The sequence below is a fragment of the Sinohyriopsis cumingii genome, chromosome 9 (genome assembly GCF_028554795.1).
Source record: "Sinohyriopsis cumingii isolate HCF-2022 chromosome 9, ASM2855479v2, whole genome shotgun sequence".
NCBI classification, from domain to species: Eukaryota; Metazoa; Mollusca; class Bivalvia; order Unionida; family Unionidae; genus Sinohyriopsis; species Sinohyriopsis cumingii.
The window spans coordinates 103,949,284-103,960,052 of NC_142969.1; the positions used below are offsets into that span (position 1 = coordinate 103,949,284).

Sequence of the window (10,769 nt, forward strand, 5' to 3'; positions counted from 1 at the left end):
CGCTGCCAACACAGCGATTAAGTGACCCACCGATATGTGGCCGTGAGGTATTGAACGTACTCGCGGCGATTTCATCATCGCGGAAACCACCTCATGTGGTTGTAAACGAATACACTAGTGGGGTCGTAGAGGCCCGGCGGGTTAATTAAAAACACCGTTTTTTTTACAATAACGATGATTGATATTTGGGGACGACCTATTTCGGCGCTGAAAGAATCCACAAAAACGCCCGCCGCCGATGACATAAAAAAACTAATCGAGGATGAAATCGCTGAAACGTTAAACCTAACCAGTGTTGACCCGGGCGAAATAGTTGTATTTCAAGACCGCCAGGGTAAATTAAAATCCAGTAATGTGTCGCTGGATGACGTTTTAACACGACAGCGTGATGCCGTCGAGAACGCTATCGCGCTGTATACCAGCGACGGACGACTCAAACCGGGTGAACATCTACTGACGATAACGAATAGGGTAACATTAATCCAAGACGGTTTTATAAGGTTGGATAGATTGGTAACCGAACTTGACACGCAGGTGAAAAAATCTGTCACCGAGGTGAAAAAATCTGTCACCGATATACAACTCACTACCGCTAGTTGTTTTGGGACCCCGACGGTAACCGAACCAAATATTACAACAATAAAAAATACTATTTCGGAGTTTACAACGCTGTTGGGCCAATTTTACACGTTACGAAAAAATGTTAACAGGATCGATGACAACTTTGATAAATTCTTTGGTAAAAAAAATACCAAGCTGGATGAGATTACAACAACTATAAATGATATCACTGCGTATGGACAGGAAATAAAAACAATCAAAACTGATGTTGCAGCGAACAAGAATAATGTAGACGCGAATGGACAGGAAATAAAAACAATCAAAACTGATGTTGCAGCGAACAAAAGGAATATAGACGCGTATGGAGGGGAAATAGGAACGATCAAAACTGATGTTGCAGCGAACAAAAAAAGTATAGACGCGTATGGAGGGGAAATAGGAACGATCAAAACTGATGTTGCAGCGAACAAAAGGAATATAGACGCGTATGGAGGGGAAATAAGAACAATCAAAACTGATGTTGCAGCGAACAAAAGGAATATAGACGCGTATGGAGGGGAAATAAGAACAATCAAAACTGATGTTGCAGCGAACAAAAGGAATATAGACGCGTATGGAGGGGAAATAAGAACAATCAAAACTGATGTTGCAGCGGAAAAATTAAACGTTACATCGATCAGAGGAAATATAGACGCGCATGGACAGGAAATAAAAACAATCAAAACTGATGTTGCAGCGAACAAAAGGAATATAGACTCGCATGCAGGGGGAATAAGAATAATCAAATTTGATGTTGAAGCGAACAAAGGAAGTGTAAACGCGCATACACAGGAAATAGGAGCGATCAGAATTGATGTTATGGCGAGCAAAAGGAATATAGACGAACATACACAGGAAATAGGAACGATCAAACTTGATGTTGAAGCGAACAGAAAAAGTATAAACGCGTATGGAGGGGAAATAGAAACGATCAAAACTGATGTTGAAGCGAACAAAAGGAATATAGACGCGTATGGAGGGGAAATAAGAACAATCAAAACTGATGTTGCAGCGAACAAAAGGAATATAGACGCGTATGGAGGGGAAATAAGAACAATCAAAACTGATGTTGCAGCGAACAAAAGGAATATAGACGCGTATGGAGGGGAAATAAGAACAATCAAAACTGATGTTGCAGCGGAAAAATTAAACGTTACATCGATCAGAGGAAATATAGACGCGCATGGACAGGAAATAAAAACAATCAAAACTGATGTTGCAGCGAACAAAAGGAATATAGACTCGCATGCAGGGGGAATAAGAATAATCAAATTTGATGTTGAAGCGAACAAAGGAAGTGTAAACGCGCATACACAGGAAATAGGAGCGATCAGAATTGATGTTATGGCGAGCAAAAGGAATATAGACGAACATACACAGGAAATAGGAACGATCAAACTTGATGTTGAAGCGAACAGAAAAAGTATAAACGCGTATGGAGGGGAAATAGAAACGATCAAAACTGATGTTGAAGCGAACAAAAAAAATGTAGATGCGTATTGGCGGGGAATAGGAATAATCAAAACTGATGTTGCAGCGAACAAAAAAAGTATAGACGGGAATACATATGAAATAGGAACAATCAAACTTGATGTTGCAGCGAACAAAAAAAGTATGACCGAGAATACACGGGAAATAGGAACGATCAAAACTGATGTTGCGGCGATTAAAGACAGACTACCGAGAATGACAGAGCAACTCGAAAAAATAAAAATCCCTCATGAGAACGCCATCAACACAGTATACACAATTCGGCATGGATCATTCGATTGGACTCCTACGAATAATACAGTAAATATCACCGCAACTGTTAAGGGAATTTATCGATTGACATTGATTTCAGCGATGCAGTTCATCCGGGTTTAACAATACAATATCAACAATCGTTGACAAGGATGCAACCGAACGGTTTATAATTAGAGCCGTTGATAGCGGTCTATTTAGGACAAACATTACATGGTATGTGGAATTCGTGGTGACAATTTAAGTAGGTAATTGAAAACACTAGCTCTTTTAAAATAAAATGACCACCAGGGTAATTGAATCAGAGGTATCACCGACGTCACATCAATATCGATTCGATACCGCAAAAGAATTCTCCGCGAACTTGAAAACGCTTTCCGAACAATACCGTGCAAAAATAAAAAAATACCGTCGTAAAATAACCACCATCAACGTGGCCGTGTACTCGGTGTCCGGTATAGTAGCTGGTACCGGTGTCATTTTATCCACGGTGACCATGATAGCCCCGATCGCTGTTTCAATCGCTATCTCCGCGGCGACAACAATTGCTGCAGTCGCCAACGCAATCACTAGAAAGATATCATCGTGTTCTCAGAAAAAACTCAACGAGTATACAGAAAAACATCAAATAATATCCGACGCGTACTCAAAATTATCCGGGTTGATCTCGTTGTCGATTGATAATTCGTTCATATCCGATGTTGAATTCTCCACGATGGTCCAGTTGTATGGCTCCGCGATGTCAAAAATCGAAAATTTTCAACTGGAAGCCGGAAACCACGTCGCTGAAACCACTTCAATGGGCTTAAAACATTCTCCTGAAAACAAGCAGGTTGTTGAAATTAAACACTAAAAACAACGAATAATAATAATGTCGCTGACCCCCGAAGGGTTTCAATTACTTCAACGGATCGCGGAGAACACCACTCCGGTACAAACAAGTATGATATCGATAACATCAACGAAACCCGAATTCAGTGTGAACTTCCCATCACCGGTTCCAGTGAAGGAAATAGCGCTGGCAAAATTGCGAGTATATCACAGTTGGCCTAATATCCGAGCGGACGCATTTAACGGACAACAACCTAATAACTCGCTGGTTTTTGCATGGACAAATAAACCCGATAAGACCCCAGACTGGAAGGAGGTTACAATACCAACTGGGTCATACCAAATAGAACAAATCAATAAAGAATTTCAACGCAGGATAAAATCGATCACAGGAAAAGAATCAAAAATCGCTATTACGGTTCATGAACCGACGTTATCGTCGACGATTGAAATAAGCACACCGGGGTATATGGTTGATATTTATAACAGTTCAATAAGAACCATACTAGGATGGCCTAAGAATCCACCTCATGAAATCTCCGCGGACTTGCGCACGAATGCGCAATCGTATCATGGAATTAATCCCAGTTATCGAGATGATTTGTCTATTATAAAAAGCGCGTTATTACCCAGTAGGTTTATATTTCAAAACAGGAATACCATGCAATGGTATTTTCCGTATAAGCAAACTTCTGAATCGTCCGCCGTGGTCACAGTTGGTTTAAATGATATCACTGGTGCGTTTGCCGAGATTAATCGTAATTACCGATCACAACTAGAACAGCTACGGAAAACAAAAGCACGAAAACACGTTGAGGTGTTAAATCAACTTATATCAGACATGGAATATATTAATGAACGAATCGTTAAGACAATATCCGCTAACAGCGATGATGATAAACAAAAATTCCTAACCGGGTATAATATCACAGAAGCCAATTTACCCGATTTCAAGTTTCCAGGATACAACGCACCAGAACTAAGAAAATCTCTTAATGATTTTTTCGCCCCATCAACTATCCTCAAACACGATAACGGAGAGGATGGTAGGCATATTGCTCCATACAACGTAAATATTGCGTCTGTGATAGCAATCAATCTAGTGTGTGATGTTATCGAAGGGAGTTACCAGGTGAATACCAAGCAATCAAATCAGGCTCAACAGGGGTATATCCTTTATTCATTTTCACCAACAGCCCCTCCGGGATTTTTAATCGTTGAGAGTCCGTTTAATCCCGTCTATATGCGATGCCATAATCGGTTTTTAACAAGAATTAATTTTAAACTTACCGATCAGTCAAATAACCTAATTGATCTACAAGAGGAGGAGTTAGTGATCACTCTGTTTGCAAAATCATTGTAAGTAGCCACTTAGCAGCAGGGAGGGCGATGACATCGACGCGGTCGTCGCGCTTTTCTACCGGACGCTGACGACGCTGGGATCGGCGCGCAGAAGGTATTAATTAAACCAAATGACGATTGGACGATCCCCCGACGACGACGTCGTTTTTTTTTTACCAGGCGCTGACGACACCGGATCCGCTGAGTGCAGAAAGTATTAATTAAGCCAAATGACGATTGGACAAAATGTCGGATTCGCCCTCCCTGCTGCTTGGGTAATTTAATCAGTCAACGTTGCATGGCTAAAAGCAGCATTTAGCCCTCCCCCCCCCCGGGCCTGGAAGACGGTGTGCCCCTTCAAGTCGGCCCAGTATTTCTTTTTTTGGCGGGGATCACTTTTACAGGTTTCGGTTTGGCGTTTGGATAGTTTAATGATTCAACGTCGCCTGGCAAGAACATACTTTTTTTTAGCCCCCATTTTGCAAAATTTGGACATGATTCTCCCCACCGAAAAAATGGGTCACCACTGTTTTGGTCACCCCCCCCCCCCACCACCACCACCACCACACACACACACCTTCTTATGTTAAGTAAAATATAATACCTTCCCCTTTATTCGGATATGACTTGTCAAATGTTCATATTTACGAGATTAAAATGGTTATGGTGGTGAGTTTTATACATTTACTGAACACTGTATTATATAATGTAAGGTTAATTGGAATTTGAACTTAGCCCAACCATTTTTATACAATGATATTCATAATGCAACACCAGGTAGTTTACAATATAAACGTGTATATTTTATAATAGCGACTGAAAGTCTTGAAAATTATCAAAGCATGAGTTTGTTTCAGAGAAATGGAGATATGGATATGCTGCCTGAAAGTCAATTACTATTTCAAAACGAAACAGCCGCCCACATACCTGAAACTTATAAATCAAGGATACATTCTAAGAGTGAAATTTGTCTGTGCAACACCGACGCACAATGAATGATTTCATCACATTTCTGAACGAAAATAAAGGTCGAAGTCAAAACAGCGTGATCAAACTGGAAAACAGCCTTTGAAATGTTCACAGTAAAAAATTAGATTTGCGCAAATAAATTAAGATAAATTAAGTGTAACAAAAAAAATCCCCACGCTATCGTAAAAAGGACATTCTTTGAGACCGCTAATGCCAATAAGGATCCGAAATGTACATTGCAGGTAGCTTGAGAAATGATACAGATGCGAACAGGTTAAATAATCAAGTCCAATTTTATCCGTAAGATTAGTCGAGAGAATCAATACATAATGATATTTTCCTTATTTCAAAATGGATCTTGAAAGGAGTTAGCCGTTAGAACAAGAACAACAAAAAAAAAAGATAAAAAAGATGAGCAACATCAACAGTTAAAGTCATGGCTGTATCGCCTCGAACGAGGAATAGAGATGCATACATGTAGCTAGGTCGGTCGCTGGAAATATCCTCTTTATAGGACTCTAACTTCAACACTATTTGTTTTAGAACTAAAATGAATGTGTCATCTAGATTATTGTGAAAGAATGCTCAAGTCAAGATGTGCTATGCAGGCATATCAAGGTCAAATGATGGCAGAAGAGCTATCAGATGATGAAAGATTAATATATTCGTTCATATGTATCGATATAGGATGGGTACATTCCATCCGAGGATTAGAATTTTGCGTGAGATACGAGGCATATATGTTTGAAGTTGTTATCCAACAAACAAGGTGACACATAGACAAACATACGTACGTATATGTATTTGCGCGTGTATACATGCGTGCTAATCCATGTCGACAGCATGTTACCTATCTGTTCTTAGCACGCTTAAATTGTTTAACATACATACATACATACATACATACATACATACATACATGCATGCATACAACATACATACATACACCAGCTGTCGAAGCGGTCATATAGTTTTAGTTGCCGATGTTGCATACTTAAAAATATTAAAGAACTTTGTGTGTGTGTGTGTGTGATTAGAATTTTTAACGTAACTTTAACAATTTTTCAGTCATATCGCTGTGATGTCTGCAGTGTGACAGTTTATAGTGATGTCTAGCACTGAGGCATCATGCCGCAGACATGTAGTATGTCTCACCTAGTCACATGATCCAATCCTAACACTAACCTCTTAATACTGAGCGCCTAGCGAGGCAGCTGTTACTACCATTTTTGTAAGTCTTTTGTATGACTCGGCCAGGGGTCGAACCCACGACCTGCCGCTTCCGAGGCGGACGCTCTAACCACTAGGTCACCCGAGCGGTCAAAGAACTTTGTACAGGAAGAATGATTCAGTAAAAAAAAAATTCTAAGTGTATTTTTTAATATAAATGGTACGCATAAAATAATATAAATAATGATAGTTGAGCTATAAGTATCTTTTGGCAATTCTTGCTGGAAAATGAAAACAATAAAATAATATACAGTTACTATACAATCTAAGACGGATCACAAAGTATTTTTTTTAGACGTTTCTAAAATGTTAGATCAGAACACTTAAGCCAGGATAGCAAATTTGATAATCTTACATGTATTCATGCAAACCACTTATCTCCACAATTAACTTGTGCAAGGAGAAATTCCTCCCCATCCATTTCAAACTAACACGTATTCATGTATATAAAAGACCCAAAGTCAGGGCCCAGATAACCAAGTCCAGTCGTCAGCAGGACATTTTAAAAATAGAAGTTTGACATTGATCCCGAATTAAAGGTTACATGAACGTTAAACATATACACGAAAACTTCGAGTAAAGATGTTAAAAAAGCTGTTTGACCATTTTACATTGTTTGTGACATATGGTAAAGGCCATATAGGTTGCGGTGCATTATATATGTGGTGAAGGCCACATAGGTGGCGGTGCATTAGATATATGGTAAAGGTCACATAGGTGACGGTGCATTAGATCTTAATATTCCAATGAATTATTTATTTCAACGGCTAGTACTTAAGGCCGAATATCTTGTCAATGATGGTGTTTTGAAACACCTTGGCAAATAGGAGAAAAATTCACGAAACGTTCCCATGAATAATCTGTGTATGTTAAAGGCATTATTCATACATTTCCTAGTCAGTTCTATATTGTTTTAAAAGTCTGAAGTTATCATATTAGTTGGTGTTAAATCTCAATGTTTTTTTATTAGTATAGTTTTTGTATATCGATGTTTCATGATTAGTATAGTTTTGGTATATCAATGTTTCATGATTAGTATAGTTTTGGTATATCGATGTTTCATGATTAGTATAGTTTTGGTATATCGATGTTTCATGATTAGTATAGTTTTGGTATATCAATGTTTCATGATTAGTATAGTTTTGGTATAGCCTTACATATGAAGGATCATCTCAAACATGCACAGTACTCGATACACGTTGGACCAGACGGAAATGAAATTGAAATCATCGATTCCGAATATCAGTTTACCAGAATACTATTTTTTTGCCATTAATTTATAGTCACAAGAAATAATACACAGTTTGTCAAATTCTCGACTTTGCTGGGACTCAGTTAAGCCCTTGATTCTGAGAGAGAGAGAGAGAGAGAGAGAGAGAGAGAGAGAGAGAGAGAGATGGGGTAGCTAGATGAAATAATTTATCTGTTTTCATGTGATAGTTTAGTTCTACAATCACATACTAGTCTTTAAAATTTACTCGGGTCGAAAATCGTCTGAAACGTAAGTACTCGTGAGCAAGCAAAGCACAACTAAATTTACAGCAACATATATCTCAAGCTTTAGTGTACTCAAATTATTTCATTTCGGAGGAATTTTGTCTCGAAGAATATGCTTATTATATTACACATACTAAATTATTGAACAGAATCCAACCACTCGATTCAAGGGACCATTCGGCGATCCTCTGATGCCTTGATGCAATTTACCTTTGTAACATAGCCGTGCCAAACTCATTGTAGATACGGGCCTGGAAGTCATAAAACTTCTGAGCTTGGGATTTTGTGTTAAACTTGATTTCCGAAATTGAATTTTACGGTGAAACTGAATCTGAAGCTCAGACTTGTATAACTTCAGTCCAGTTGATTTTCAAATGTTTGACCTACATCAGTTTCTTCCTTTTCGTTATTTGGGAAGTAACCATCAATCTAAATATAGTTAAAAATATTTCATAATATTTTCTTTAACTACAGTGATTGTTTTATATGATTCTAGCTAAACGATAATTTTAAAAACAAAGCCACAAAAAGAAAAAGAAAAATAAGACACCAACAAACAAACCAATACACAAACAAACAAACAAAACACAGGAATAACAGTAAACACAATAAAGTCCGAAGTGTTTTGAGGAAATAAATGGTAAAGATATTCGAATATCTAAGAATAATTGTCATACAGTGAAATCACTTAAACGTTTAAGCCTTACAAAACCACGTGAGAGTATATCTTTGCTCTTTCGATTGGTCATTAATTTCCAAATTTGTGCCAGAGTTCTGCATAAAGTTTGAATTTCATAAAACGTGTATGATTTTATACATGAAATACTGGAGGCTTTTGGTTCATCGAACGAGATCTTGGTGGCCTTTATATTCAACCCTCTCATTCGGCCTCGGTCGTATCAACATTACAATTGACATAGAAGGCACTTATAATAATGTCTTGACCATGTTTATTATGACGGATTATCAATTTGAAAGACGTATATGTCAGCGTGACTGTCTCAGAAATCATATTAAATATAAATACAAAATGCGATGTTGTGTGACAGGTGGTCCCATTTGACAACATATTTATGTATACGAGCAATTCCAGTTATTAAATATGAACGTGACTGTTTAAAAATTTAACAATCTATTCGGATTTCGATATCTGCTCGTATCTTGCATCTCAGAAAGATGTATTTCTTACCTTTATATAATCTCTCACAGTTTTGATTAGAAGAAATTAGTGTTGTGGCCCCACCTACCTCTCAGAGGAGAAATGACACAGATCTCCTTTATTTCTCATTGTAACATATTTAGAATGGTGGATCGAAAAAGATATTTTCAAGATTGCTCACCTGATAAAGTACACCAACTGCAGCTGATCAAATTTAGCTCCCTTCATCGAATCTCCACACCTAAAACTAATATCGACCAGTCCTTACGCGTAGTGAATCTGATAAGACAAAGATATAAGGTTTCTGTTATGTGAGGTTTAAACCAACATACTAACAATTTCTTGGCACTCTACAGAATGGAAGAATGAAACGATGTTTTCTGCTTAAAATAATTTGTCATGTCACAGGATGTACCAATGCAATGTACATGTATAACCATAGCAATCCGTATCAAGCACAAACCTATTTGCGAAAGGGGAGACACGATTGACAACATCTTTATCAGTAAGTCTAAAGTGACGCATTCAGTAGTAATTAAACATTTAAACCCCCATATTTAATCTGGTCTCCGCCACATTATCTCCATGACGACGGAAATAACATGACTTTCATAAAACGTACAATTAATAGGGTAAATAATTCTTAAAATACATTACTCTGCTGCAAGTATGATTTTCCTGCTACCAAATGGGTACGATTGAAGATATTCCATATTTGTACAAATAAGACTAATTTTCAGTTAAAATCCACCTTTACTGAGAATCAAGAACGTATCTGGGGGATATTAACACTTTAGGCGCTATATGTAATGCAGAAAACATTTCTTTGAAGTTAGATTCAGAGAATTGGTGTCATTAATGGGAGGATCTTACACGAAATTTAATACACACAAATCATGGTATTGGTTCTGTGGATCGTGAGGCGTAACATAAAATATGAGGTCATATTTCATACGTCACGACGTCACCTACCTCTCGTGGCAGTCAGAAAAGGTACCTAGGCACCGGCTCCAAGGCAGCCATAAACGTGGGTTCCGAGGCGGTTACAGTCAACATCTTTGCAACGATCCATACCAGCTCTAGATAGATAACCACATATACAGCGAGGCTATCTAAATCAGTCCAACGACAGGTCAGGCGAAAGGCATCCAATGAACCAAAGGATCCTCGCCAAGTTCCTGCTTGTCTATAACCATTACCCACCTTCGTATATCACGCCACAAATTCTCAGGATATTGGCTTAAAACCGCAGTTGACCTTAATTCCAAAGTCAATAAAGAACAAGCTTTATTTTAAGTATCTCTTTCGTCCGATGGCCGTAGCCTTCTTTATCTATGCTGATCTTGAGTCCTTAACGTGTTTATGAAAAGAGACAGGCTGAGTCCACCTACAGAGATAC

The 10,769-nt window shown here is 38.2% G+C and overlaps 1 protein-coding gene across 4 annotated transcripts in view; it reads right to left on the minus strand.

The window, feature by feature from the left end:
* LOC149792377 (uncharacterized) overlaps window positions 1–10,437 on the minus strand; it is a 113,982-nt gene extending 103,545 nt beyond the window's left edge. Inside the window, exons 1-2 of one of the 4 annotated variants that reach the window (XM_089970960.1) lie at window positions 10,343–10,437; window positions 9,552–9,649 (exon numbers count right to left, since the gene is read on the minus strand). The gene's annotated coding sequence lies outside the window, so the exon portion shown is untranslated. Of the gene's footprint in view, window positions 1–9,400; window positions 9,517–9,551; window positions 9,809–10,342 lie in introns of those variants that run through there. The other 3 variants (XM_089970964.1, XM_089970959.1, XM_089970962.1) reach the window with 3 other exon arrangements.
* Window positions 10,438–10,769: the final 332 nt, after the last annotated feature.